Source organism: Dermacentor silvarum, chromosome 1 (assembly GCF_013339745.2).
Source record: "Dermacentor silvarum isolate Dsil-2018 chromosome 1, BIME_Dsil_1.4, whole genome shotgun sequence".
NCBI classification, from domain to species: Eukaryota; Metazoa; Arthropoda; class Arachnida; order Ixodida; family Ixodidae; genus Dermacentor; species Dermacentor silvarum.
The window spans coordinates 221,732,634-221,747,773 of record NC_051154.1 but is presented as its reverse complement, the minus strand read 5'-3'; the positions used below and the strand labels follow the sequence as shown (position 1 = coordinate 221,747,773).

The 15,140-nt window shown below is 50.1% G+C and overlaps 1 protein-coding gene; it reads left to right on the top strand.

Annotated features, from left to right (window-relative positions):
* Positions 1–15,140, top strand: part of LOC119437300 (antimicrobial peptide microplusin-like) — a 167,858-nt gene that overhangs the window by 142,997 nt on the left and 9,721 nt on the right.

The window sequence follows — 15,140 nt, the reverse complement described above, 5'->3', positions numbered from 1 at the left end:
CTTCCGACTTGTCCAGAAGTGCATGCGCAGTTTTCATTGATCTGCTTTGCTACCATGTGACCAATGACGCATAATTTTTTGAGGCTCTGCAAAATCTGCGAGAATTTCTATTATCACCTCCGGCATAACTATAAAGCACATTCACGGCGGCCTGTAAGCATGGTTAACATTTGCAGGGCTGCAAAGATGTAAAGTTGAAAGAAAAAAAGGGGCGCCACTACGAGGTGATCCTTATTAGACTTTAAGTGTTGCCTGCTGATAGTGGTCCAGAAGGCTAATTTTTCACGTAGCTACCGCATACAATACGCACAACAAAGCAGCGTATCAAGCAGAAGCTGAACCCAAAACCAAGAAAAAGAGAAAACCGTTATTTTTGAGCGAACCTGAACTGAACCGGAACGATACATTTTTTTTTTCACTCCTGAGCGAAGTCGAAAAGAAAAAAATAAGACTTTTCGGTTCATGCCACCACATAGCACCCCAGTTGAGAATACCTAAATTTCTTTCTGTGCTGTAACTTGCCCTGTGGCCTTGTCCATTAATGGAAATATGCGGAATTGGTGGTTGCAGTTAGCGTGATTATAATCTTTCTTCGATGCAAGGTATAGGCTGTGCACTCCCACTCCCAGAATAGGTTGAAGACGTCGGCTCACTTTCTGGTGTTGGAGCTCCAACAGCATTCTCTAGATGTGTCTGTGCCGTCAGGTCCAGAACTCTTCCCTTTGGAAAACAATACCAGCCTCGCAGTTGTCAGAGCCGTGCTCGTCTTGACTCTGCTTAAGCAGACTTGTCCGTATTCTGCGGAGTGGCATCCAGATCTTCTGGTAGTAAGTTTTCCAATGCCACCTCGCGTTCTCCTCTGCCGTTCTACAATGTTCTAGAAGGATCATATTCTTCCTCTTCATCTGACATGAGCCCTGCTGCTTATTGTGTGTGTATCATGGACGGGAACTCAGAACCTGGACCTTGTGAGGGGTATCGTTCATTATGGCGTCCTTCGGTGCTGAAGTTGACCGAAACTGAATGTTGGCCGAAAAAATAGTGCCAGCGAGAGCACATGTGTTTCGCTCAATTAAATATTAAACCACTACAGAAGTAGGTTATATAAAAAGTCAGCTTTTACGAATTTCAAAAGCACACATAACTCTTAATGGAAAATGTCATTATATTGAACGGCTTCCTTGGCTTTCTTTTATTTTCTATATTTGGCCTATGCAATTCCTGCAGCAGCTGCGTATGGGCCACGAAATGCTCCGGTTGATATATTAATGACTGATAAAGCAGTGTAAATGAGAGCACATCTGTTGTGCGTAATAAAACAATAGATCATGACATAAGGGGTTTTAGAATAATGAACTTATCGAATTGAATATCGAATATTGTCTCATTTGTAAACCACGTGAAATAAACTTTGCGTGGAGTTCGTTTGGAAAAAAAAATTATTTACATTATTTTATGCATTCGTGTAACACTGTTTGCAGCTGGGTGTCCAGTTAACGGGGGAACGTTTGAACGAGAAAAGTGCTTTCATTTATACGGGGCACTATGGCAATGACTGTACCGAAACAAGAAATAGCACGTCCCCAGACGCAAGTGGAGAGCGGTTTTCGTTGAAGGAGAGAAATGTGGTACGACAACCGGATACAAACACGATGACACTGGCAAAATAATAAATGTATTTGCCTAAATCGAGGCCGGCCGCGGTAGCCCACTGGCTATGGCATTGCCCTTCTGAGCTCGAGGTCGCGGTTTCGATCCCGGCCGAGTCCGATGGGGACGGAATGCAAGAATGCTCGTGTACCATGCATTTACAGCGGTTGAAAGACTCTGAGGTGGTCAAAATTATTCCGGAGCCCCCACTACGGCGCGCCTTATAATCAGTTGTTTTATGGCACGTTAAACCCCAGTATTCATTTTTTTTAATCGAGAGAACAAGTTCGTATAACGCTGCCTATACGCGAAGCTTGTTGAACGACGGGAAGATTATTGAGTAGTAGTTATGTACGCAGTGCGATTGCTCAAATGATACCTCTGCGCTAAAACCGCGGTTCTCCTGCAGCACAATCAATCACACGAAATAGTCCTCACTTGCATCGGCAAGACTCGAATAAGTGTTATTATTTCTTATATTCACACAGAAACGAATATTCGATAATTTACAATAGTGACTTGTAAATTATCCTCCGCCGCTGACGTGAGAGCATGTAACGATCGCCGGCGCGCAGCTAGCGTGCACGAGCGAGCGACGGAGCAGGTGCACGCCGGGAGAGGAGAAGCGAGAGACGAGAGAGTGACCGTCACCCCTCCGCTGTGTTAGGTAGGCGTTCACTCTGTGTCAGGTCAGTGTGTACCTCTAATTACTTTATTGTCATTTTTATTAGTAATGAGCGGGTACCCTGATTTAAGTTTGACGTCACTGTTGACGTCACTTCTGTTCTTGGAGTTTCACGGGAACGTGTACTGATGCGGTGGGTATCTAAAGTGTACGATTGTGTACCTTGGTGTACGGCAATGAGACTTTCCTTAATTGTTTCAAATTATTCCTGACGCCTAATTAGCGCTTTACTCTACTAAACCTGTGCTCTTATGTCATATCTATCATTAACTATAAGTAGAATCATCAATATCTACCTGTCTTTATTTTTCTTTGATTTATTTTTAATTTCGTCCATCCTGGGTGACAAACCGGAAGTCGGTCCCTAGCCGGAAGTTGCTGCGCAAGAAACAAAGTGTCACCCGGTGCTCGTGCCACTAAAAGGAAAAAAAAATAGTACAGTACCAAATTCATGGGTTTCATTATAGACATGATATCAGAACATAAGTTTAGTTACAAGATGAGATACTGAAGTGTCGGGAATAATAAGAATTAATTCGAAATCACTCATCACCGCACACCAAAGCACATAATCGTAGCCCTTAGAGACCCGCCACGTGAGCACGACTTCGACGAAATTCCCGGAAACCCGGAAGTAGAAAGCGGAAGTAATGACATCACTAATGACGTCACAGACGAGAAGGTGGTATCGTATTTAACCGGCTACATAATGGAGAACAGTTGCCTAGCATAGACTGAACATCTGCCTAGCAGAGCGGATGTGACGTCACTCCCTCCTCTCTCGCTTCTCCACTTCTGGCGCGCACCTGCTCGCTCACTCACTCGCTTGCTCACAACAGCCATACAACAGCTGCGTGCTCGTTACATGCTCTGGAGAGGACGCAGGAGAGGGCGCGTAAGGTGCGTTTCTTGCGCCGCTCGCTAGGGGGCTACGCCCCACCAAGTGGTGCGCGCTGCGCTTCCTCCTCGCCCGCATATCATGCCAGGGGATGGATGGATGGAAACTTTTATTGAGCGATGGTAAGATTCGCGGTGAGGCTACGACGATCGGAGGCTCTTGGTCTCGCGGGAGGGGGGGGGGGGGGAGGCTCAGTCCAGGGCTCCGCTCGCCGTCGCCGCCCTGCGTGCTCTGTCAATCAGGCTAAGCTGATCGTCCAAGGCCTCGCTGGCCAACAGCGACTCCCACCGCTCCGCGCTCGGGTGTCGGATGGGGGGTAAGGCAGTAATTGCACGACACGCCCATGTAATGTGGAATTGAGTGGCTTTCTCGGAACACCACGGGCAGCGTGAAGGGTATGCCGTGGGGTGGATTTTCCTGAGGAGGTGGAGGTTGGGGTAGGTACCTGCATGGATAAGTCTCCAGCTGGTAGCCTCCTCATTGGTGAGTGAGTGATGGGGGGGGGGAGAGTATTTTCTTCGGGTACCCTTATAATAATTTAGAATGGACGAATAGTCACACGGTACTGGAGCGGGTGCCTCAGGGGCAGGGTGATCGGGTGCTCGGCTTGTATACCCTCGAGCGACCCTGTGCGCCGCCTGGTTTCCCTCCAGCCCCGCGTGGCGAGGTGTCCATATGATCTTATGCCTGATCGGAGGTGTTCGAATGTGCAGCTGTTCGCCAGCGTCATGTGCCCTTAGGAGGATATTGAGCGTAGGTTGAGAAACGCGTCCTTTCAGGTAATTGCGGCAGGCCACCTGGCAGTCCATGAGAACGTGAAACGACCGTCCTAGCTTGTTGCCGTGAGCGATGGCAAGTGCGATGGCAACTTCTTCAGCCTCGGTGATGTTCTGGCAGTGGAGAGAGGCACTGGCTAGCTCCCTGTGGTGGTGGTCGAGGACGACCGCTACTGCTCGAGTGCGGGTGGTGTCATACGAGTGCTGCGTCGGTGTAGCAAGTGATGTTGTTCTCACCATACGTGAGGGTTAAGGCCTCTACTCGTGCTTCCCGTCGACCCTGGTGCAGCAGGCGGTCCATGTTGCGGGGGATAGGCGCAACGGTGAGTGTTGAGCGGACATGATCTGGGACTAGGTGGAATCGGGCTGCCTCCCGAAGGGTACCAGTGTGTCGGAGGAGCTGCAGGAGGGCGCGGCCTGTGGGTGTGAGCGTTAAGCGCTGGAGCTGAGTGGCCATTTGTGCTTCGAATAGCTCCGTGAAGGTGTTATGTACCCCCATGGCAAGGAGTTTGCTCGTTGGGGCACCAGGGGGTAGCTTTAAGGCCACCCGATAGGCCCGAGGCATCATGGCGTCAATTTGGTCACGTTCTGGCTGATTTAGGTGATGGTAGGGGAGGCCCGTAGACGATTCGACTCACTATCAGACTTCGAACGAGCTTGAGAGTATCTTCTTCCCGCATGCCATGGCGGCGGGTGGTGACACGGGCAATCATGCGGGCCACTTGTAGCGTTGTGTTGCGCAAGAGTGTGAGGGTATGTGTGGCGCGACGGTTGGATTGCAATCACGCACCTAGCACTCTGATGATGGAGCGTTCAGGGACGACTTTGACAGCGAGGAGGACCCGGATGGGGTTTTCCTGGGCAGTCTGGCGGGGCTGGGTTGTAAAGTGGCAAACCCGGAGACAGCTCGGATTTTTAGGTGGAGCAGGCCAGCTCGCGGGCATGCACATATTGCTCGATACAAGTGGCGGCTTGCTGGAGGTTGTATTCTTTTTCGCCGAGGGAGCCCTGGGTAGCCCAGACCGCGATATCGTCCGCATGCATGACATGTCGAACGCCCTCGATGTGTTGGAGTTAATGTGCCAGGCCCACCATGGTCACGTTGAAAAGGAGGGGGGAGATGGACCGAACCCTGCGGCGTACCCTTATTAGGGACTACGAGGGTGTCTCATCCAATCGTCCCCATCCCGACAGTGGCAGTGCGATCGGTCAGGAATGCTTTGATGTAGTTGAAGACACGGTGGTCGCAGTTCAGGGCTGCAAGGCCTTCGAAGATGGCTGGGTGGCCAACGCTGTCAAATGCTCCCTTAATATCAAGTGCCATGATGACGTTTTCACCATAGCGGGGTACGGGTTCAATGACTTCCTCTTTAGTTGGAGGAGGACGTCTTGAGTGGACAGATGCGCACGGAACACGAACATCGTTTTTGGGAGCAGGTTGCCATCTTAGAGGTAGGTCTGAAGGCGGAAGGTGATCACGCGTTCGAAAAGCTTGCCCAGACATGAATTAAGGGAGACTGGACGCAGGTTCTCAATTTGCAACTTCTTGCCTGGTTTCGGGATAAGGATCACCTCGGCATGCTTGCACTCCAGGAGGATGGTACCGTTCTGCCAGTGGGTGTTCAAGAACGCCGTGAGATCTTGGCAGGGCGGTGTCATTGAGGTTACGGATAAGCGAATATTTAATGCGGTCAGCCCCGGCAGCAGTATTGTGTGGGCTTGCGCGGACGGCCGTATACACTTCGTCGATCGTGATGGTGTGGTATAGGAGGGCGTTTGGGGAGCCTTGGTAGTCAGTGTTGGCAGGGAGTGGGTTGTGATCGCCAAAGCATTTCGTGCGGAGCTGGTCGAGAAGGTCGTTATCAGTACCGTCAAATGTGTGAATGAGACGATAGACGGCCTTGTTCGTTTCAGTTGCATGGTTCTCTGTGTGTGCGTCGTTCTTTCAAAACATACACACACAAAGTTAACCTGGTGCGAGTGCCACTAAGAGACACCTAAGCCAACGATTAGGGTCGCCTACCGTCTTTTTTTTTTTTTTTTCGTGCAGTTCAGCATAACTGTCGAGTTTCTGTGCAAAATAATTTTGCAATGGTGTGCTGTTTGTCTGTAAATATGTTTTGGTTATGCAAATGAACTTGAATTGGTTCGAACCGGTTTGAACCGTTTCTCTTTTGCTCCAGAGTTGAACGGGAACTGACCCGTTCTCGCTGAGCCATAACGAAAAGCGTAACGAAAAAAAAAATGCAGCAGCAATGCGCAGACGGCGAACCCTTCAATAAAAAAAGAAAGAAAGAAACGAAAAAAACTTTCAGCCCTTCCACTGGGGTGGAGATGGAAGACCAGTGAAGCTGTACTACGGTGGGAATTATGTATTTCCAATTATGACTATTAGATGATGGTGTGAATGGTTATTTGAACTATAAAGAACGAGAAATATATATGATCGAGTGGTTTTCATTTATTTAGTGACCACAGGGACCATGGCCTTATGGTTGCTATGGTACACCACCATAGGGTGTACGGCAAAGGTTGGCACGTTCTTGATAAACACGTCATCAACGCCGAGCGCGTTCGGTGCGAACGCGGGCAAAACGCTGCCGCCGTCGACAGTTGAGCGCGTTGTTTGTGTGACCGCACACAACCGCTGTCAAAACGCTGGCTAACTGAAGGAATGGCTAAACGCCGTTGTCGACATTGTTAGGGGAGAGGCGGGCGAGAGCCCAGAGCACAGTGTAGGAAAAAAATTGGCTGTGGCTTAACTCAGTTATGCCTGGGTGCGCGTAGTAATAGGTACGGTTATGCCAACGTCTTTCGAAAACGTCACATCAAATCCAAACGGATTGTCTGTAAAGTCCGATTGGAACATGCGCGTCGCACTTGAACTTTCAGCCAGCCGAATCACATAGCCCGTCACACGGCGAGCCTTCACGTCCTCCAACTGCGTTGTATCGGCGGCTAGGCGCGGCGCTCTCCGAGCTGCATCACTCTGCCGTCTCTGTTCGATACGCCGAGCACGTTCTTCTGCCCCCGCAGCACGTTGTCTCCTTCTGGTTTCATTCCGTCGTTGATCCGCGGCCCTGGAACGAGATGCCGAACTAGACGACGAACCATCCTCATCTGAATGCACTCGCCTGGCCGCTTCGTACTTACGACGCTTCTCGAGGCGTGCGGCTCGTTCTTCCTCCGTCTCCTCTGCTCGCTGCCTCCTCTTGGATTCGTTCCGACGACGAAGCCTGGCTTCTCTCAGTCTCTCCGTCTCACTTTCCATATCTGCCTACGCATCCCACCAAGCCGCCCCTTCTATATATACGATGCAACGCCAATGCAACGCCGGCGGTTGCTAGGCAACGGCTCAGCTCGCGGCTTCAGCGGCTGCTTATTTGACGTTATGCTAGATGGTGCAGCGAGCGGCACTGCCAGCTGCGGCAGTTGCTAGGCAACGGCTCAGCTCGTGGTGCGGCCACCGACCACAGCGAAACGGCGAGAATACGGCCAATGCAGCTCCCGCTACAATAATAAAGAGTTCTTACACCTTGGCTAGAGTGTACTAGAATATGGCATTGTCTAGTACACTCTAACCGTGGCCCAGAGGCAGAAGGCGGCAGAGGCCGGCAGGGCAGCGCGCATGCGCCGCAGTGGCAGAGCGGGCGCGCACACGCACCGTCTAGGGGGCCGCAATGCCCTTCTCGCCCACCGCTCCCCTTCCACTCGGAAGTCGCGTTTGCTCTCCGCCGTGGGTTCGCTCCCCGTGAAAGCGCACGTCCCTCGTCCCTTGTGCGCTTTCCCTCGCACATAAGTGGCGTTTGCTATCCGCCGTGGGTTCGCTCCCCGTGAAAGCGCGCGTCCCCTCGCCCTCGCGCGAGGGGACGCGCGAGGGCGAGGGGACGAACCATATAGTAGACACCTATATGAAGTAAGGATATTAGTTTTATCGGCCGTATAAACTTGTAAACAGTATCTTGAAAGCGCGCGTCCCCTCGCCCTCGCGCGCTTTCACTCGCACATGAAGCCCGGCCCACATTCAGCGTGTTCACCGGCGTCTCCCGCCGTTGCGTTTCTCGGCGTCGTTGCATCAACGGCGCCGGAGAGGTCACCCAGCCACATGAGGCGCACGCAAACAGCGCCAGTCCAGCGTCGCACAATGTGAGCAGACAGATTTAACCTGAAGCAGTGTGCAATGTCATTCAAGTGAACTATGAGAAATGTTCCCGATTAACGTTTTTAAGCCCTGTTTATAGTACTGCGGCACACACATACACGCACACATACACACAAGAACATTCACGGCAGCAGCGCTCGAAGGTACGAGCGGCTGCTTTCTCAGACGGCGCCGCCTCGCCGACGAGACACGGACGCCACATGGTGGCACGCACGCGAATTGGTTGCTGCGGGAGTCGCTTGCAAAAGTTGCCAGCAGCGCGGCCGCGGCCACGCGCTGATTGGTCGGCGCCACGTTGGCGCTCATCGAGCCGCTTCCGGCGGCGGCGCCGGCGCCGAGATCTCTCGTGTGCATTCAACACGACGTTTCGGCTTGGCGCCTTCCTCAGCGTCGACGCTGAGCGACGCCGGGTGACGAAACGCCAGGAAACGCCGGGAAAACGCCGAATGTGGTCGGGCCTTCAGTCGCGTGTGCTCTCCGCCGTGGGTTCGCTCCCCGTGAAAGCGCACGTCGCTCACTCTCGCGCGCTTTGACTAGCACATAAGTCGCGTTTGCTCTCCGCCGTGCGGTTGCTGCCCGTGAAAGGGCGTGTCCCTCGCCCTCGCGCGCTTTCACTCGCACATAAGTCGCGTTTGCTCAATGCCGTGCATTCGCTCCCCGTCAAAGCGCGCGTCCCTCACCCTCGCGCGCTTTCACTCGCACATACGGCCAATGAGAGGTTTTTTCTATTGCCGGACGCGACCATCGAAGAGTGAGCCCTTAACAAGCTTCGGTGTAAAAGGAGGCGGGGATGCAGGAGCGCTACACCGTACATGTCAACCCACTCCTGTTTCCCCCCATCCCGCTCCCATGGGTAGGGTAGCAACTCGCCCAACTATCAGTTCTGCTGTAGCAAACCGGTTGTGCTAAACTGGTTAACCTCCCTGCCTTTCCTTCTCCACTCTTTCAATCCTTCCTTTCTTTCCTCTCCTGTTTGCCCACTTTTACAATACGACCTCAGAGTGTCGCTTCTACAGGACTACCAGAGGCATTTACGAGATGGGACATGCGAGGCCCCAGACCCGTGTCCCGTCTTTTTTTTTGCTCTTTTCTTTTGCGCTAGCGTCAAACGCTTTCCGTGGACGTGATCGTGTTTCACTATCGCACAATAATATTAGGCGCGTTTTATTGCGATAGCAATTATATGGACACTCCAAGCGCATTTCTGCCGTCGTCGTCGTCGTGAGGTTCCGCATAAAGTCCAACGGCGATAACATCGTCGCCGCGCGCCGTACGCTGTGTGCGAGTGAAAGAAACGAGGGGAGCCGGCAATCGCGGCTCCATGTAGCGCGCGCGAGCTAGGAAGGCAGGTAGGAAGCGCGCGAGGCACGGGGGCGAGGCACAGAGAGGGAGAGGGGGGGGGGGGGGTGCGTTCTGCTCCGTCGGCTGCTGCTCACAGCGCGCCGGCGCCGTATCTTGAAAGCGATTTGTGATGGGTGCATTCGCCGAGTGCCGGTAGCTTCGTATGCGCTGTGCTTTCAATGTTTAGTTTGCGTTGAAGCTATACAAGAGAAAGCGCAAAGGTCAATTTGTCCGCTGCTGCTGGCGCGCTTTCTCAGTCCGGCGTTTTAACAAGGAGTTTCCGCGGTCTTAGAGCGAAATGTTTTCATGTTTACCTGTGCCCGCGTGACACCGAGCGTGTCTATTTATTTAGTAAGCGAATGTTTTAAAACTTTATACGACCGAATAAACTAGTATTCGTGCTTCGTATAGCTCTCTACTAATTTGCTATCGCAATCGATGCTTCGCTTTTCGGGCGAAGTTGTGGCATTTTTTCTATTATTTAACAGTGATAGAACAAATAATACCGCAGAGGCCAGCGTTTCGACAAGGGGAGTTGTCTTTATCAGGGCATTAACTTCTTTCCTTAGCAAGGCTTTCTTTCCTTAGCAAGGCTTGATGCGAATAACATTCTTTGCACTGTCAGTACAGTTTTCATTCCAGCTATCTAACTATACCACTAAAAATGTGGGCCGATCCCGAAGATAATACAACCTAAAGAAAGTCGTAGTTTCGCCCGAAACGCGCAGCATCGATTGCAAAAGCAAATTAGTAGACACCTATATGAAGTAATGATATTAGTTTTATCGGCCGTATAAACTTGTAAACATTCGCTTACAAACTAAATTAACAAGCATAGTGTCACGCGCGTACACGCAAACATTGAACACATCTCACTCGATGACCACGAACACTCGCTGTCAAAACGCTGGAGTGAGAAAGCGCAGCGGCAGGAGCGAGCGAATTGACCTTCGTGCTGCATCTCGCTTCAACGCGAACTAAGCGGCGAGAGCACAGTTCACACGAAGCTATCAACACTCGGCGCTCTCTGTCCCCATCGCCGATCGCTTTCAAGATAGGGCCCGTACGGCCGCGCCATACGCAGCCGCACGGGCCCTACTCCTCCCTGCCTTCCCTGCTCCCGCTGCCTTACGAGCGACAGAACACAGAGTGCTTCCTCCCCGCTTTTCTCCCTTGGGCACGCGCGATTGAGCCACCATCGTAGGCTCACCCTCTCATGCTTTCACTCGCACATACAGTATATATACGGCGCGCGGCGACGATGTTAGCGCCCTCGGACTTTACACGGAGCATCGCGGCGACGGCGACGACGACAGCAGAGATGCGCGTGGAGGCTCCACGCAATCGCTATCGCAATAAAATGTAGGCAGTTCACGTGGGTTTGTTCCACTTTGTATATGCCGCTCTTCAATAAGGCTCTTTCGCGCCAACTTTGATAGGTGCGACTGGGTATATGCCCCTGCGGCCGTTGGGCATATGCCACTGGTTATGTTCTGCTGTTCAATGAACCTCTTTGACGCCAACTTGGGTCACTGCGTATCTCACTTAGTATGCGCGGAGTCACGACACCGCCGCCGCCAGAAGGCGCATCATGTCCGCGAAGAAGCGCTGGAGAGGAACCCGGCTGCAGTACACGCCTCATACATAACGCGTTTCGGCTATCCACATACTTGGTGATCGTAGATGAGTTCTGCCGGCATTTTTTTAGGTTTACGCGTAGCTCTCTCTCCTGCACTCTGTGCCTCTTAGTATTTACCGCTCGTCAATGAACCTCTTTGACAACTTGGTTTGCTCGGATGTGCCACCAGTTATGTGCCGACTTCCAATGAAACTCTTCGACACCAACTTGCCTTGCAAGGTGTGTGCCACTGCGTGTGTGTCACTCTTCAATGAAAAGAAAGTGGTCCTTTGAAATTTCACTGGTGCTTGGCAGAATCAGACTCGCGCCGCGCGTGAACATTGCGGCGGCGCCGCTAAATGGCGCAGCGTGTGCAGTAGGAATCTCATCTACAAAGGCAAAGGAGATCAGGATAAGACGAGCTCGTTCAGGCCAGTTACAGTAACGTCGGTGATATATAGAATGGCAATGCAAGCCATAAAATTAGAACTGTTGAAGTGGGTGGAGAAAAACGATGTATTGGGGGAACTACACAATGGGTTCAGGCCAGGCAGACGCTTAGAGGAAAATATGTTTGTACTAACTCAGTGCATAGAGATTTCAGTAGCTCAGAAAAGACCTTTATGGATAGCATTTCCAGATATTAAAGGAGCTTATGACAACGTAGAAAGGAAACTGTTGTGGGATATTGTTCAATACGAAGGCATAGATGACGATTTCGTGGAGCTGCCGAGAGAGATATATAGAGACAACTAAGTACAAGTGATATGGGAAGGTTGAAAAGGAAATGAAATGGCGGGAATTCACCAAGGATTGAAGCAAGGATGCCCTCTGTCACCATTGTTGTTCACGCTTTACGTCAAGGGTATAGAAAAACGATTAGAAAACAGCGAATTAGGTTTTGGTTTATCCTGCATGCGTAATGGCCAAATGGTGCAACAGAAGGTCCCTGGACTGATGTATGCAGACGACATTGTGCTACTAGCGGACAATAAAAAAGATTTACAGATACTTGCGAATATCTGTGGGAATGCAGCGACAAATCTAGGCCTTAAGTTTAGCACAGAGAAATCAGGAATTATGATCTTTAATGAATAGACGAGTGACTTCGTGGTGTCAATTCAACAGCCAGTAATACCTATAGTGAAGCAATATAAGTATACCTCGGCGTACACATACACGAAGGAAAGAATTACTCAAGCAACCACCAAGATAATCTGAAAATAAAGGGGAAGCGGTATTCAGCAATAATGAAACACAGAGCCCTGTGGGGCCACAGTAAGTATGAGGTGGTGCGTGGAATCTGGAAAGGAGTAATGGTGCCAGCGCTAACATTCGCAAATGCCATTCTATGCTTAAAATCGGATATCTTGTCGGATTTGGAAGTTAACCAAAGATCAGTAGGCCGGTTGGCTTTGGGAGCCCACGGTAATACCACAAATGAGGCAGTGCAGGGTGACATGGGTTGGGCCTCTTTTGAAGTCAGAGAAGCACAGAGCAAAATTAGTTTTGAAGAAAGGCTCAGGAACATGGATGGAAATAAATGGGCAGCTAAAGTACACAAGTATCTCTACATGAAAAGCGTGGACACAGAATGGAGGAAGAGATCAAGGAAGTTGGCAACCAACTACAGGATAATCGAAACTGTAAATAGACAACCAGGAGTCATCAGAAAGAAAGTGAGAGAAATAGAGACCGTGAATTGGATGCAAAGAATGGAAACAAAAAGAACAATGGAGATTTACAAGAATGAGACGAAAGAAATTAGAAGGGAAAATCTGTACGATAACACAAAGGGCAGTGCCATGCTATTTGAGGCTCGAGCCGGTTGCCTAAGGACCGAAACATGCCGGAGCAAATATTCGGAACTAGATGAGGCATGTGTATGCTGCAGTAAAGATCCAGAGATCACTCAGCACATCCTAATGGAATGCGACGGGATCCACCCAGCGAGAACCGTAGGTAACGTGCAACTCCCAGAAGCGCTTGGGTTTAAATTGGAAGGAAACATCAACAGATCAGCCGTAGAGATAAGCAAGAGACGATTAGAGTACTGGTGGAAAAAAACAGGGAAAAGATCGATACGACCTGATCTCTTAAAATCATAGGTAGCGGTACAAGGTAAATTTTTGAAAAAGAAAAAGAATAAGGAGAGGTATACAAAAATGCTACATAAAGAACATGTTTAGTATACCTGATTAAATCAATCAGGCAAGGTGACTATTTGTCGCCGCCCCGTTTCAAAGGGGATGCCATCATCATCGAAGCGCGAGAGAGAAGCGCGGATGCATAGTCGTTTCGGCGTTGGGAATAAGGTGTGTCACTACATTGCTTCCCTGCTAATCGCATTAACGTCGACATTCATCGGGAGATGGGTCCTGCGAGAATTTTTCTTTTACGATTTTTGCCGCACTCCTACCTGAACAGGAAGCTGGCGCTCTGCCCCTTCATCTGGCAGTTGACAGTCTCCTCCTTGCTTTCTTTTTCGCTCTTTCGACTGTATATATGTTTTCCAACGAAATAATACTAATTTACGTACACAGATGCGTTTTTTTTTGTCTAGGGATCATACAGACTTCCGTTCCACAGATACTCTACAACATCACCGAACACGGTGGCATCAACCCTACCCGCTTCAAGCCAAACGGGTAGCCATTTATTACCAATTTTCCCCCTTTACGAGACGTAAATAGAGTTGTCGATTTTCGCTACGTTTTATTTTACCTCGACAGCACAGTTCAAGCCTTAATTCGGCGGTCTTCTTGAGATTGGTTCTCAATATAGGGGCACGAAGGCCTAGCTCATAGTAATATGGCAGGCGGCTCGCCATGCCACTGGCTGGGATTACCATGACTTCAGGCAGTATACGCTCGTAGTTGGGGTTAGTTTGAGCCTTGAAACGATTGAAACACTCGTTGGCGTGTATAAACACACGAACGCGTCATTACAGCGCCTAATTTTAACAGACGCGATGGTGAAAAATAAACCAGAACACGAAGACGCGTATCTCTCGTTCTACGCGCTATACCTAGATATATATGTACTAACTAGCCGAAGTATCAGCACTATTGCAAAACACTTAAAGACGCAAACATGAAACGCATGAATAATTTTTGCCATTTTGGCTCTTATTTGCTCGCGAACGCTTGAGTATCGAGACGATTCAAATGGCCAGCCGATACTCGGTGCACAGCCAGCGGCTCACTACGCCGGACTGGAAAAGAGCGAGCTCGACCGGGACATAACGCTATCCAAACTGACACGAGTGATGTGATCGCAAGACTCACTCGAAACTTCACTCCGGGCACGGACGGAATCACCAACAAGTTGCTACGTAAACTGGACGATGTAACCGCGCAGACAATACTGGAACTCTTCAATGCACACTGGAAAAGAGGGACCTTACCCCCGGAATCCAAGCATGAGGAGATTACGCTGATACCAAAGCCAGGAAAAACGCCCTGCCTGGAGAACCTAAGACCCATCTCGCTCACCTCTTGCCTCGGTAAATTGATGGAAAGTGTGTTCTTAGACAGGCTTAGACAAGCTTAGACAGGCTTAGACAGATACCCGTTCACCATTGACTGCTTCTGCAGTCACCTAGTTTGGTAGCACTACTATTTCTTAAACATATTTTAGCTCATTCTTGCAAAAGAGTACGGCATAATTAAAAAAAATGTGGTCCACACAGGTGGTAGGTTCTAATTATTTCGTCTTACATGCAAGTCTCATCGAACTTGGTTCAATGGATACCGAACAAAACGAGTTCTTCATTCCCATTTATCTTGGTAATAGGTCCCGAGGTAAAGCTTCCTGTTAAACCGTTGTCGAAGCGGATCTGTAAAATTCACTGACAAGAAATGCAGGTGCCTGTTATTCGCTGCCGTTTCCATTATACAAAACGGGCACATGTTCTTGTGTCGCACCTGTGAGTTGACACGAGTTTGAAAGAGCGAAGCGAGCTTCAGTGTTTTGAGGCGGTGTGAACCTCGACTGCGTACGCAAGCAAT